General features: G+C 47.8%; 1 protein-coding gene across 1 annotated transcript in view; it reads right to left on the bottom strand.

The window, feature by feature from the left end:
• TEX264 (testis expressed 264, ER-phagy receptor) overlaps nt 1-14,499 on the bottom strand; it is a 307,216-nt gene that overhangs the window by 210,631 nt on the left and 82,086 nt on the right. The window lies entirely within an intron of this gene.

The raw sequence follows: 14,499 nt of genomic DNA, 5'->3' as shown, positions 1-14,499 counted from the left end.
CCATAGCCCTGGAAACTCTCAAAGGTCCCTCGGGGTCAGCCCACTGAGCCGAAACAAGCTCTAGGATGGAGTCATGCAAAGGGAAGGCCCGAGCAGCTTTCTTGGTACTAGCCATCCTGGGATTACCCGAGGAGGCCATGCCACTGTCAAGATCTTCAATCGAGAGGGCCTGCAGGGTATCTGAAATAAGCGCTGGCAGCTCATCACGGTGGAAAATCCTCACCGCGGAGGGATCATCCAGATCCTGTGGTAAATCCGCACCGGACTCTGGTTCCTCAGACCAAGAACGTCTGTCAGAGTTCTCCGAATCCTCACACCCCGACCACGGGGGGGAAAAAGGTGCACCACAATCTGAAGGGGAATTAACCCTACTGCGCTTATCTTTAGGCCAAGCATCCGGGAAAAAAGCCTCACTGGGCAGTCCCAGGCCAGAATCCATTGGGGGGGCAATCAGAGGAGCCTCAGGCGACCCTTGAGGAAGGGCTCTTTTCATCATGTATGCTTTTATGCAGCAAAAGCACAAAATCCGGGGAGAAAATCTCACCCTGGGCACCCAAATCCTGTCCGGTGCTAGCCACTCCTGAAATAACCTCATCTCGAGGTGCCCCACCCGGCTCAGGTCTCTCCGTGTCCACGGAGGCCGCGCCATGCGGTGTAAGCAAAATGGCGCCCGCTGCCAGCTCAGAGCGGGAAAAAACATCGCTCGCCATGCTCGGGCCGGCTCCTACGCCAGTACAGCACGATTTACAGAGCCCTGCTGCTGATTTGCGCTTGCCACAAGTGGAACAGCGCTTTACATTGTCCGCAGCCATCGCCGAAAAACGGCGGTGAAATCCAAAATGGCGGTTTCGCGCCAAAATCGCCCCGATCGCGGGCACACCCCGGAGGAGTTGGAAAACACTCTTACCTCAAAGGATGTAGTATACAACTCCGATCCTGCTGAAAATCAGGTCAAAAACCTCTGTTCCAGCGTCTCTGCGTTTAAAAACGCGACGCGACTTTTTTTTTTTTTTAAGCTGTGAGGAAAGCAGAGGTATTGAAGACTCCGGAGGCTCAGATGAGTGGGAAAGGCAGGGAAAGGGCGAACCTATATGCCTGCATCCACTGTTGGTGGGTAAGGACAGGGAAAGCAAGGCAATATGTCCACATCCACAGAGGTATGGGTAAGGCAGGGAAAGGGCTAACCTATGTGCCTTTAAAGTGAAGCTGCTATAGCCTCCAACACCCCGGTTAACAACTGGCAAGCCAGGAACCACCTCCCGGCAGATTTTTCTGGAGCTCGAACAAGCTGCAGCCACCCTGCTAGGGGAGATAGAGAATACTGAAGAGGCAGTGGAGCTAGCTGGCCAAGAGGGCACTGTGAAAGTTTGAGTGCTCTCTATCTCCCCTGCTGGTTGATGGACATAACCCATACGTAATGGCTTCATCTGCTTGATGACAAGGAACTACTGTTAAACAGTATCAAAAATTTAACAGAACTGGAATTCAAATACCAGAGATATAATACAACGTTAGCACAAGGCCCTTCAAGGCCCTTAAAGGAAATGGCCCCGAGTACTTGAAGAACATGAAGACCCTCAACATACCTCCAAGGGCACTAAGGTCCTCCCAAGGAGTATCTCCAAAAGACATTACACGACGTGACACCCGCAAGCGAGCCTTCTCTGGAGTAGCCCCCACACTATGGAATGCACTGCCTGAAAGGCTCTGCTTAACACAAGACTATCTCTACTTCAGGAAGAAGGTGAAATCTTGGCTCTTCAACTTGGCTCTTCAACCAGGCCTTTAACGGAAGAAGTAACTTAAGTCTCACTCACACAAGGAGTGACATGGGCTGCACATACTGCAGCAGGACATGTTTATTCACTCCTACGCTAGCTGAGATAATATTTAAGCATCTCTCTGACCTCATGTGCAACTTTCTTTAAATCATCTTACTCGCTTATCTATATGTTCCATCTTTGCTTATACCCTACACTATGAAATGTTTTATTACGTATTGTGTTGACATTGTAAGTAATATACTATGCCATACTTTGTATCGTTATTTGAATATTTTTACTGCTATAATTATCTATTGCTTATATTTGGTTTATTCTTACTGTACCACCAGTGGCATGCCTCCCCTCCCCCCCCCCCCCCCCCCCCCCCATGTTTCCATGCTCAATTTCACTAAAAGGAGCGTGCCGGATGTGAGGGGAAGACAGAGCAGGGAAGGCAACGCAGCGGCGCCAGAGACCAGCGCTGGACAACGCTTCAGCTGGCGGGGGTTGGGGACCCTCGCCAGCCAAGGTATTTGCTGCGGCAGTGGGTGGGGAGTGGCAGCGCGGCAGACCAAAATGTGTTCCCCCACCTCGGGCTCTGGCCCCCTCCCACTGCATGGTCTGGCTACGCCCCTGCTGTACACAGCCTTGAGTGAATTCTTTCAAAAAGGAAGTTGTACGAAACACCTAGCCACCCACCTGGGGTTACACCGTTGCCACTTAGAGGGGCTATCACCAGCACAGCTCAAGTCCACCTGCACCTGCTGCTTGTGCTCTACACTAGCACCCTCCTCCCACTGACTGGGTCACAACCGCCTCTGGGCGAGTCTCCTGCTACCAAATTATCCCCAGTGATTTCTAGGTTACTGGAGGCCACACTCCTAGTGGTCTCACAGATCCTAGAAAGCACTCACAGACCCAACACACAAACCACCAGGATTCTTTATCAGTCCAGACAGAGGCAATAAAGTACATATTGTTTATTGCCTTTTAAAAATTGAACAGTGGAATAAAATAGTGTAATCGGCAAACAATAACAGGTAACTGAAATACGGATCAATTAGAAAACTAACTAAACATTTGTATAAACAGTACCTGGGAAGATCAGGACATATAATTCACCAAGCCTCAGCAAAGAGATCTGTATCTCTTTTCTCCCGGGCTAAGACTAAAGCAACAACCAGCAATAACTGCTGGGTAATTTCAAACTCCTGGCCAATCAGAGCCCAGTCAACAAGTTTTAAAAGTATACTGCTCACAGTACTGTAGATTCACTTCTTCACTAAGTGAAACTTATGTGTTAGGCGGTGAGAGTCTGATAGGTACTGAGGGGGAGAGGGATCTTGGGGTGATAGTATCCGAGGATCTGAAGGCGATGAAACAGTGTGACAAGGCGGTGGCCGTAGCGAGAAGGTTGCTAGGCTGTATAGAGAGAGGTGTGATCAGCAGAAGAAAGGAAGTGTTGATGCCCCTGTATAAGTCGTTGGTGAGGCCCCACCTGGAGTATTGTGTTCAGTTTTGGAGGCCATACCTTGCGAAGGATGTTTAAAAAATGGAAGCGGTGCAAAGAAAAGCTACGAGAATGGTACGGGATTTGCGTTCCAAGAAATATGAAGAGAGACTTGCTGACCTGAACATGTATACCCTGGAGGAAAGGAGGAACAGGGGTGATATGATACAGACGTTCAAATATTTGAAAGATATTAATCCGCAAACAAATCTTTTCCGGAGATGGGAAGGCGGTAGAACGAGAGGACATGAAATGAGGTTGAAGGGGGGCAGCCTCAGGAAAGATGTCAGGAAGTATTTTTTCACAGAGAGGGTGGTGGATGCTTGGAATGCCCTCCTGCGGGAGGTGGTGGAGATGAAAACGGTAACGGAATTCAAACATGCGTGGGATATGCATAAAGGAATCCTGTGCAGAAGGAATGGATCCTCAGAAGCTTAGCAGAAATTGGGTGGCGGAGCAGGTGGGGGGGAAGAGGGGTTGGTGGTTGGGAGGCGAGGATAGTGGAGGGCAGACTTATACGGTCTGTGTCAGAGCCGGTGATGGGAGGCGGGACTGGTGGTTGGGAGGCGGGAAGTACTGCTGCGCAGACTTCTACGGTCTGTGCCCTAAATAAGGCAGGTACAAATCAAGGTAAGGTATACACATATGTTTGTCTTGTTGGGCAGACTGGATGGACCATGCAGGTCTTTTTCTGCCGTCATCTACTATGTTACTATGAAACTAATGGAGGGCATGCACTTTTCTATAACAGCTTTAACATAAGACATGCACCACCTGCTGGCCAAACTAGAGAAATGCACTTCAAGAGTTAATACAGGCAATTTTATAAGTTTAAAACACACTGTTCTGTCACAGCAGTAAATAAATCCTAATAAAATAAAAAATAAATAATACTAATGATACATCTGATGAGCATGCATTCAACTAACATAGATATGATGCTAAAGAATTTCTACAATATGGCTTACCATATAGCTGAGGGACCAAGAGCAGATACATGATGGGAACAAGATATGTAGTACAGAATCAGTTGGGATAATTCAATACAGCCATCCATTCCATTTTACTACAACTCCTTTCTGAACATGGCGTATGTTCTATTATTTTGCAGTGGTCTAAATCATTTCTCGCCGATTGTTACTAAGCTTTCTGAATGGGCTCCTTATTAAGTTTGGTCTCAAGGCTCTATATCCACTATGTGCCATTCTTAGTGACCAAGGGATGAATATAGACTACATGCCAACAACATTTTTTCTCATTAAGAATTTTTGTTTGATTTTCCATGGTTAAAAATTGTCTAAGCACAGCTTCTAGCTGGTTGATGCACAATAATTTGTCTGAATTGTTTTTAAGAGATTTATCTTTAGCTGAATTTTTAAAAAATGTTTTCTAATTTTAAGATTCTTGTCTGCACAGTGGTTAGGTTCCTTAGTGTTATACTAGACTCCCATTCTGATTTGCAAGCTTGTGTGAAAGATACTGTTGCTTATAGGGGTTTTGTTTTGTTTTGTTTTTAAGTCGAGACTACTGCATTGACCTAAGCCTTTGTTGGAAACTATTTACTTTTATCAGGGATTGCAAAAGCTTTGTTTCCCTCTACTTTGGATTATTGTAATTTACTATATGTTGGCTTACCTCTTACAACTACCAGGGCTTTCCAAACTATCTGCTGTCATCTACTATGTTACTATGTGGCTGGAAAATATTGAACATATGACTCCTTGTCTGTTGGCCCTTCATTAGCTGCCTGTTTGTCAGTAGTTGAAATGTAAGTTTCTCATATTCATTTTCAGGATTTTATGTTTAGTTCCTACTGGGGCTCTGGGTGAGGCCTCCACCATTGTCTGAAGGGCACAATGGGCAACTGCTAGGTGCTCACTCAGACTTCAGGAATGCATTAGAAGAGGAGATCAGTCACAAGGCTACATAGCCTTCTACACAGAGTACGAACAAGCATGGTTGGCGCAATGATATCAGGAGTTCTAGACAAATCCTCAGACTTACAGTTCCCGCAATTAATTTTCAGACCCCTAGGCCTGCCTCCCCCACCTTTGATTTTGATAATTAAACTCATGATAATACCAACCACCCCAAAGCGATCATATGCACAGATGGTTCTTTGAGTCAGTCTCAGGAGCCATTTTGCTGTGGGTGCTGATGCTTCTTTGCCACTCCCTCTCGAGTCCCTGAACCTGCTGCTTTGGAATTGATGAGATCAATCCTTCTGCTCATGGCCAGAACTAACACAAGTCTGCTACAATGCAATGCTTTAGCCTGAACCGTGGGGGCCAGTGCAAAAGATTCAATTTGTATTGATCTGTGCATATCAAGAATTGTTCTCTTTGTGAACCGACAGTAGATATTAAATTCACAAGCCACTTTAATTACATAAAATCGATTAAATGACTTTGATCTGAAAGTAGTTTATACCCTTTAATAAGGTGGTTTGAGCAGTGAAATAGGATTGGACTTTGCCATATGTTGGTTTTTAACCATCAAGAAAACACCACACTCCATCACTTTACAGTTTTGCTGTATTGTCAGTTCCCGTCTGCTGAGAGGGGAATATGATGACTTCCTGGTGAAACTGAGGTTCCCTCTAAAGAAGGCAGGATCATACAATGGCATTATATAATGAAATTTTCAGAAATGAGGCCTGAAAGTCTTAAAAAGATTACAGTGGGAGAGAAAGCAGTCTCTCTAGATCCTGAAAAGTCATTAGGAAAGCTCAAATTAAATGGAGATAAAGATTTGGCATCTGGAAGACTAGGATCTGACAGGAGTTCTACAGTCTGTCAAATAATTCTCTTAATTACTCCATGAAGAAAGATCTCTGAGCTGCATCAAATTCCCCCTCAAACTCTTTGATCTTTTGAGCCATGTGGGTGATCCACATTCCTGTGAAACTCATCAGGGAAGTTCTGCTTCATATCAGTGAAAAACGGAAGACAGAGAGAACGACAGAAGCTGTGATGGGCAAAATTAAGAAGGGCAGGAAGTAAGAAAATGAGAAAAGCAGCGATTCTAGCTTGCAATTTTATTTAAATTGCTATTACACCTGACAGTTGTCAAATGGATTTGTCCAGTTAATAATTGAACAGTTACCCAGTTAAATTCCCTGTGCACTTTTGACCTTGGGGGAAGGGATAAGAATAGGACTAGGGCAGGTAAAGAATGAATGAGGATTCCATGTTGAAATCACCGCATATACTTTATAACAGGTGCAACATACACATTATAAAATACGTTTGTACTCCACAGTCCCCCACTGGCCTCAAATGTTCAAAGGGAAATTCTCTGGGAATTTTCCCCTCTGAAAACTAGCTTTCAGGTCCATGGGATTTCAACATTGCCCCTATATGTAGTACTTTGGAAACACATGTACAAATTGTGATGCCAACAGATCTCCTGAATGGAAGAGAGCGAGAGAGGAGTTTGATTGGGCAAACTAAACTAACCTAAGTCCTAACCTGTTGTCACCTTCTATGAATCTATGATTCAGAGAAAGGAGAACAACTAAAGGAGAGAAGAAACAAAACAGAAGACAGAGGCAGAGAAGAGAGAAACAAACAAAAAAAAACCCAACTAAACCAGAACAGAACAATGTTGGGTACTTGATCAACCAAATGACTAATCCTGAACTCTTGCTGCCTCTTGGTGTAACCTGGAAGAGATCACAGAGTAGCAGCTGCCTTGGAAGGGCAAAGGCCAGGTGACAATGGTTCAGTTGCAGGAGCTGCCCACAATTCTCTAACAATGCTACAAGCACTATCTGTGGGGCCTGAACACCCCACTGAGCACAGAACCGATGCTTCCCGCAACGCTTTCCACAACGGGAGCAGGGTTTACTAACTCTGTAGCCATGAGAGACAGAGTGACCTGCTCATTCCTGCTCCCTCCATCCTGCTCCTTTTTTTTTTTTCTAATACAGAAGATAAAGGAGAATAAACTCAGCACAGGAGCAGCAAGATAGAAGGGATCTCTCACTGAGGCAGGTAGTAAGGCTGCAGTAAGCTCACTTTCCCTAAACAGCCAAAGCACCAAGTGCAAGCTCCCCTTTTAATGTTTTTTTTTTTTTTTTTTTTTAACTAGAGGCAGAGCTGTGAGGAAGGCAGGGCTGGCAGAAAAAATTTAGGGAGAGAAGAAAGGGATGGGGGAGGGACCTGAGGTGACCAGGTATAGCCCCTGAAGCTGGCGCTGTTCAGCCAGAACTCTCCCAGCTCTACTGAGCTAAGCAAGCTAGAACAGGACCCACTACAGAAGAAACCAGAAGCCTGCGAACACGTCCATCCGTCTGGAGATAGAGAATACTGACTGGCCAGGCAGCATCACCTCCTATATGCACAGGGCAAATCAGTGCTCTCCACCTCCGCCTGCTGGTAGACGGACACAAACCACAGGTCTCTGGATTAATCTGCTGCTGATGCTAAGGAACAATTACAGTGCAATGCAAGTAATGTGAGAAAACACAAAATATGGGCAATCAAAAAAAAAAAAAATTGCCTCTGTACAGTAACCGAAACAAGATACTTAAGAAACACTTAATTCTCTAATCCCTTATTTGTCCTGTTTATCTGTCTTGATCAGATTATAAACTCTGTCAAGTAGGGACTGTCTCATGTGTGTTTAATGTCCAGCACTGCTTACCTCTACTGCTATAGAAATGATTAGTAGTAGTACTACTTTTTCTGCCCAAATCTCTAGTGTAAAAAGAGAAAGAGAAGCCGCTCTTGCTCAGAACAGCTCATCTTGGACTCTCATAAACATAAGCTTCAGAAATAAGATGGGCATCCTTAGAGGTATATTTGCTGCAAGAAGTGGATGGGGTTATTTGATAATGCCACTGATATGGCAACATGAATTTGATTGAAATTTTCTCCAGTTCTTTTATCTCTTATCAGTCTTTCGGTCTTTTTTCTCTCCCTTAGGACATTTGTTTCCCTCCATTCAATCTAATTGTCATTTCTTCTCTATGTTCCCTGGACTTTCACATCTCTCCAATTCTCTTTTCCCCTGCTACCTCCTCTCACACCATCCCATCTATCCTCTCTCTCACCTTTTCTTTCTTATGTCATGTGCCTTTTCTCCCCTCTCTCTCTTTTAACTGGAGCCTAGGGAGCAGTGCACAACTCTGCTAGTTAAAATTCAATGACAGCAGCTCCCTGTTTCAGAACATGGAAGTCAAGGAAACCTGACAAGAGCAAGAGACAGCAAATGAATGGGTTGAAAAATCGCAATCCAAGAGGGATTTTCCCACTGGACATGTCTTTTTGTATAAGCTACAGTCCTCACCAGTGAGGGGTCAGATATATAAACAGAATATGCATTTAAGCCAAGTGAAGGCATTCAAAGACAATAAGCAATACCAAATATTTTCCACATTGTATTTTGGAATTAGAACAGTACTGCCCTATGCTAGCTGCTGTATATGCAATTTATCCATCTGTAATTCACCTACTGGGATCTGTAGTAGCACTTTAACTGGCAGTCACTGGTTTCTAGGAAAAGAGGATGTTGTCAGATCATCTTGTGCTGCCCAGTCTACGTTTAAAACAATTTTCCAGATTAAAATACAAAGAATAATGGGCATTGAGATTACTAGTTTTATGTAATGAAGCAAACTGTACTGTTTAGTCAATAGGCAAATAAGTCAACTGTATTTAAGAGCACCTGCTCTGATAGCTAAGTTGATTAAGAAAGCTTACACCTAAACAACCAACGTAATCCAGTAAAAGCCAAAAAAAAAAAAGACAAAACTTCTGAAACGTTGCGTTCACAGCAAGAATCTCTCTTCCAGGAGCTATGGGAAAATTAGGTTCTTACCTTGGTAATTTTCTTTCCTTTAGTCACAGCAGATGAATCCATTAACTGATGGGTTATATCCGCCTACCAGCAGGTGGAGATAGAGAACACTGAAAAGCCACAGTGACCCTGGATGTCTAGCTCCTCCTGCCTTCAGTGTATGAAACTTCCAAAGCAGAGTAAATAAGAAAGGTAAAACATTGTAAAACTTTCCTCACAGTGAACAAAACGCCCCAGAACCGGAGCACTAACCAAACAAAGGAGGGACGATCTCAACCTCCTGCAATAGAACAGTATGTAGAAACTCTGAGAGCTGGTCTTCAACTCCTCCCGATGAGATACAATATCTGCATGAAAGATCTGAACAAAAAACAAAACCAGACAGGGAGGGATCATGGATTCATCTGCTGTGACTAAAGGAAAGAAAATTACCAAGGAAAGAACCTAATTTTCCCTTCCTTGTCATCAGCAGCAGATGAATCCATTAACTGATGGAATGTACAAAAGCACTCCCTACATAGGGTGGGAACAGGCAACTCAACGAGCAAGCACCTGCGCCCCAAAATGCGCGTCCTGCTTCGCTGCCACATCCAGCCTGTAATGCCGTACAAACGAGAGCTGAGAAGCCCAAATAGCTGCATGACAGATCTCTTGAAGAGAAAGGACACCCGTTTCAGCCCACGAGGAGGAAATCGCTCTCGTGGAATGCGCTTTAAACGTTTCAGGCGGAGCCCATCCTGAAAGCAGATACACAGAAAAAATGACTTCCCTGAGCCAACGGGCTATAGTGGCCTTAGACGCCATACACCCACATCCAGGACCTGTCAACAGCACAAAAAGATGATCAGAAGTCCTGAAGTCATTTGACATCTGTAGATAATGCAACAGAGCCTTGTGGACATCCAAAAGACACAATTGCCTAAAGAAATCCGAAAAGTCCTCCCTAGAAAAGGAAGGTAGAAAAATGTGCTGGTTCAGGTGAAACGCTGAAACCACCTTAGGCAGAAAGGAAGGCACTGTACGTAGCATTACCCCGGACTCTGAGAACTGTAGAAAAGGGTCCCGGCAGGAAAGCGCCTGAACCTCAGATACACGTCTAGCCGATGTCATGGCCACCAAAAAGACTGCCTTGAGAGTCACATCCTTCTCAGAAGCTCGCTTAAGCGGCTCGAAAGGCGAACGATGAAGAGCCTTCAACACCAGCCCCAGGTTCCAGGCTGGACACGGTGACCGCACAGGAGGACGAAGCCAAAGCGCCCCTCTGAGAAATCGGGCAATGTCCAGCTCAGCAGCAAAGGACAAGCCAGAGACTTTCCCTCAGAAGCATGCCAATGCTGCCACTTGAACCCGAAGGAAATTGTAAGCCAGACCTTTTTGTAAGCCATCCTGCAACTGTAGCCGCGTTGGTGTGACCGCCTTTGAAACACACCACACCTCAAACTTGTGCCAGATCCGAGAATAAGCAGCGGAGGTAGACCACTTGCGGGCCTGCAAGAGAGTGGAAATGACCTTGTTAGTAGCCAATGTCTCTCAATTGCACCCTCTCAAGAGCTGCCGTAAGACCAAATCAGCAGGGATCCTCCAGAGTCACCGAACCCTGAACCAGGAGGTTCGGCACCAGAGGCAAAGGAAGTGGAGCCTCCACCAGCATCCGACGGAGATCCGTGTACCATGGACGCCTTGGCCAATCCGGAGCGATGAGAATCACCAATCCTCGGTGCAGTCGAATCCGCAGTAGGACTCGCCCTATCAAGGGCCAAGGAGGGAACACATACAGGAGGCCCGAGGGCCAGGGTTAAGCCAATGCATCCAACCCCACACAGCGAGGATCTCTCCTGCTGAAAAAGCGAGGTACTTTGGCGTTTGAACTTGACGCCATTAGATCCAACCTGGGAGTCCCTCATTTGGCACAAATCTGAAGAAAAACTTCTTCTGCCAGTTCCCACTCTGTCGGGTCGATTTGATGTCTGCTGAGGAAATCGGCTTGCATGCTATGTGAGCTGCGGACAGCAGAGGCAAGTACAGCTCAGCCCAGAAGAAAATCTGAGCGGCCTCCGCGGCCAGGGCCCTGCACTGCATGCCGCCCTGACGATTGATGTAGGCCACCGCTGTCGTGTTGTCTGACAGAACTCGGACAGGAAGTCCCTTCAGAGTCTTGTGGAAGGCCAGAAGAGCCTTGCTCTCAGTTCCAAGCGATTGATGGACCACCCCACTTCCACGGGTGTCCACTGACCCTCAGCGTAGCTGCCCTGGCAATGAGCTCCCCAGCCCGAAAGGCTGGCATCCGTTATCACCAGGCACCAAGAGGGGAGCGCGAGCAGCATTCCCTGTCGCAGCATCCTGTCGGAGAGCCACCAATCCATACTGTGCCGGGCCGCAGGGAGCCACATTAGTCTGCGTTGGTATTCCTGGGAGATTGGAGACTATTGCTGCAGCAGAGCACTCTGCAGCAGCCTCATGTGAGCTCTCGCCCAGGAAACCACCTCCATGGTGGCCGTCATCGACCCCAGGAGCTGAACAAAGTCCCAAGCTTGAGGGCGAGGCATCCGCAGGAGCAGACGGTCCTGATTCTGAAGCTTGCATCGCCTGTGGTCGGGGAGAAAGACGAACCCCGAGGCCGTGTCGAACCGGACCCCCAAATACTCGAGAGACTGAGAGGGAGGATCAGGTGACTTTTGGGCAAATTGATCACCCAGCCCAGAGTCTGAAGAACCGTTATAACTCTGGTCGTGGCGAGTCAGCTCTCATCTGCTGAATCCGCCCTGACGAGCCAGTCGTCTAGATACGGGTGAACACTGATACCCTCTCGCCTGAGAAAGGCAGCTACCACCACCATCACCTTGTAAAAGGTACGGGGAGCTGTGGCTAGGCTGAAAGGCAAGGCCTGAAACTGGAAATGTTGGCCCAACACCGCAAACCGGAGAAACGGCTGATGCGGGGGCCAAATAGGAATATGCAAGTAAGCTTCCTTGAGGTCCAGAGACGTGAGAAATTCTCCTGGCTGAACCGCCACAATGACGGAGCGCAGGGTTTCCATGCGAAAGTGTTGCACTCTTAGGGCCTCGTTGACTCTTCGTAAGTCGAGGATCGATCTGAAAGACCCGCCTTTTCAAGGGACCACAAAGTAAATAGAGTAGCGACCACAGCAGCGTTTGGCGGGAGGAACCGGAACCACCGCTCCGAGTTGCAGCAAGACTTGCAAGGTCTCCTCTACCGCCACCCGTTTGATGGCAGTGCCGCATCAGGACTCCATAAAAGCGTCTCTCACCGGGGTACCAAATTCCAATCGGTAGTCTTCTCTGATCAGGTCTAGGACCGACTGATCCGAAGAAATCTTGGTCCACTCCTCGAGGAAGAGGGAAAGACAACCCCCTACTGCAGGAATCGACGACTGGACCAGCGTCCCGTCATTACGGAGAACACCCCTGAACTCCCGGCCATTAGCCAGCCGCTGCAGAACGTTTGTACGAGCGAAAGGAGTTCCTCTGCTGAAAACGGGCACGTTGAGAAAACCCAGCAGAGAGCCCCGGGCGATACCTGTGAGCTTCGCGGAAACGTGGCCTGGAAGAGAAGGGAAAAACAGGAGTTTTGGAAGAAGGCCGCAGCCTATCCTCAGGTAACCGTTGGGATTTAGAGTCCCCTAGGTCTTTAACAATCATCTCCAATTCCTCTCCAAATAACAGAAGGCCCCGAAAGGGTAACCTCACCAGCTTTTGCTTAGAGGCCATGTCAGCCGCCCAATGCCGCAGCCAAAGAAGACGGCGGGCAGAAAACGCCACAGACATCTACTTAGCCGAAGCTCTGACCAGATCATAAAGGGCATCAGCCAAAAAGGACAGGGCAGACTACATACGTAGGCCAACCTCAGAGAGAGAACCCGCACCATCCTCGGGCTGATCAACCGCCTGCTGTAACCAGGACAGGCAGGCCCGGGCTGCATAGGAACTGCAAATAGCCGCCCGTAAGGAAAGGCCCAAGATTTCAAAGGACCACTTCAGTGCGGATTCTAGCCGCCGGTCCTGCATATCCTTCAATGCGACCCCTCCCTCCACCGGGAGATTGGTCTTTTTAGTCACGGACGTGACCAATGCATCCACTTTAGGCATCCCAAACAGGGCCAAGTGATCCTCACTCAGAGGTTTAAGCTGACCCATAGCCCTGGCTACCTTCAAAGACCCATCAGGGTCAGACCATTGAGCTGAAATAAGCTCTTGGATGGAGTCATGCACAGGAAAAGTCCTAGAAGGCTTCTTTGTACTAGCCATCCTAGGATTAACAGAGGAGGCCTCGCCCTCGGCAGGATCTTCAATAGAAAGGGCCTACAAGGCGTCAGAAATGAGAACTGGCAGCTCATCGCGGTGAAAAATCCATACCGCTTTAGAGTCATCCAAGTCCTGTGGCAAACAGGTACCCTCATTTGGATCATCCGTCCATGAGGGCCTGCCAGACCCGTCAGACTCCCCACATCCTGACCACAGGGGGGAAAAGAGAGATGCGCCACTCTCAGACGGAGAATTTACATTTAGCATCAGTCCAACGCATCGTAGTGTCAGACGCCTCTGGCATAGCTTTTTCTTAACAGAAAGGCCTGTTGCATCAACAGCACAAACTCACGGGAAAAAAACTCACCCTGGCCCTCCGCCCCCAAATTAGGAGAAGCGGGGGGGAAGGAGCTCCTCTAGCAGCCTCGGAACGAGGCGTTCCCCCCCCCCCCCCCCCCCCCCCCCCACTCAGGCTCCTCTGCAACAGCGAGGGTCGAGCCATGTGGCGTTTCCAAAATGGTGCCCGCTGCCAGTTCCATCGAGCGGGAAGAATCACCGCTCGCCATGCCCGTAGTAGCACGAGAATCCAAGGAGCACGTACTGCAAAGCCCCGCTGCTAACCTGCGTTTACCACAGCAGGAGCAGCACTTAACTGTTTCAGCAGCCATCGCCCGACCGGACAGAAATATAGAAATAAAATGGCGGCCTCGCACCAACTTACCCCGCACAGGACGCTGTCCGTGGGAACCTCCCCGGAGGAGCTGGGCACCACTCTCACCTCGGAAGACTGAGTCAATGAGTTCCGGTCAGGCTGCACAGAACCAGAATCTCTGGAGAAAGCCTCAGAACAGCAACACTGAATAAGCACGCCCTTTTTTTTTTTTTTTTAACACTGTGTGGAAAGTTGGAGGCAGGCAGCAAACGAGGGACTCCGGGAGGAGGGGGGATGGGGTAAGGCAGGGACAGGGAACAAAACCAAGTATGCCTTCAAAGTGGGCACCACCAGCCACAACACCCCCGCTCTACTGGCAAAGCACAGGAGCCACCCCAGGCAGGGATCCAGGAGCTGATCAAGCGACGTCCACACCTGCTGGGAGATAGAGATATACTGAAGGCAGGAGGAGCTAGACGTGTCCAGGGTCACTGTGGCTTTTCAGTGTTC

Source organism: Microcaecilia unicolor, chromosome 6 (assembly GCF_901765095.1).
Source record: "Microcaecilia unicolor chromosome 6, aMicUni1.1, whole genome shotgun sequence".
Taxonomy (NCBI): domain Eukaryota; kingdom Metazoa; phylum Chordata; class Amphibia; order Gymnophiona; family Siphonopidae; genus Microcaecilia; species Microcaecilia unicolor.
The sequence above is the reverse complement of the archived record's forward strand: the minus strand, read 5'-3'. Positions and strand labels throughout refer to the sequence as shown.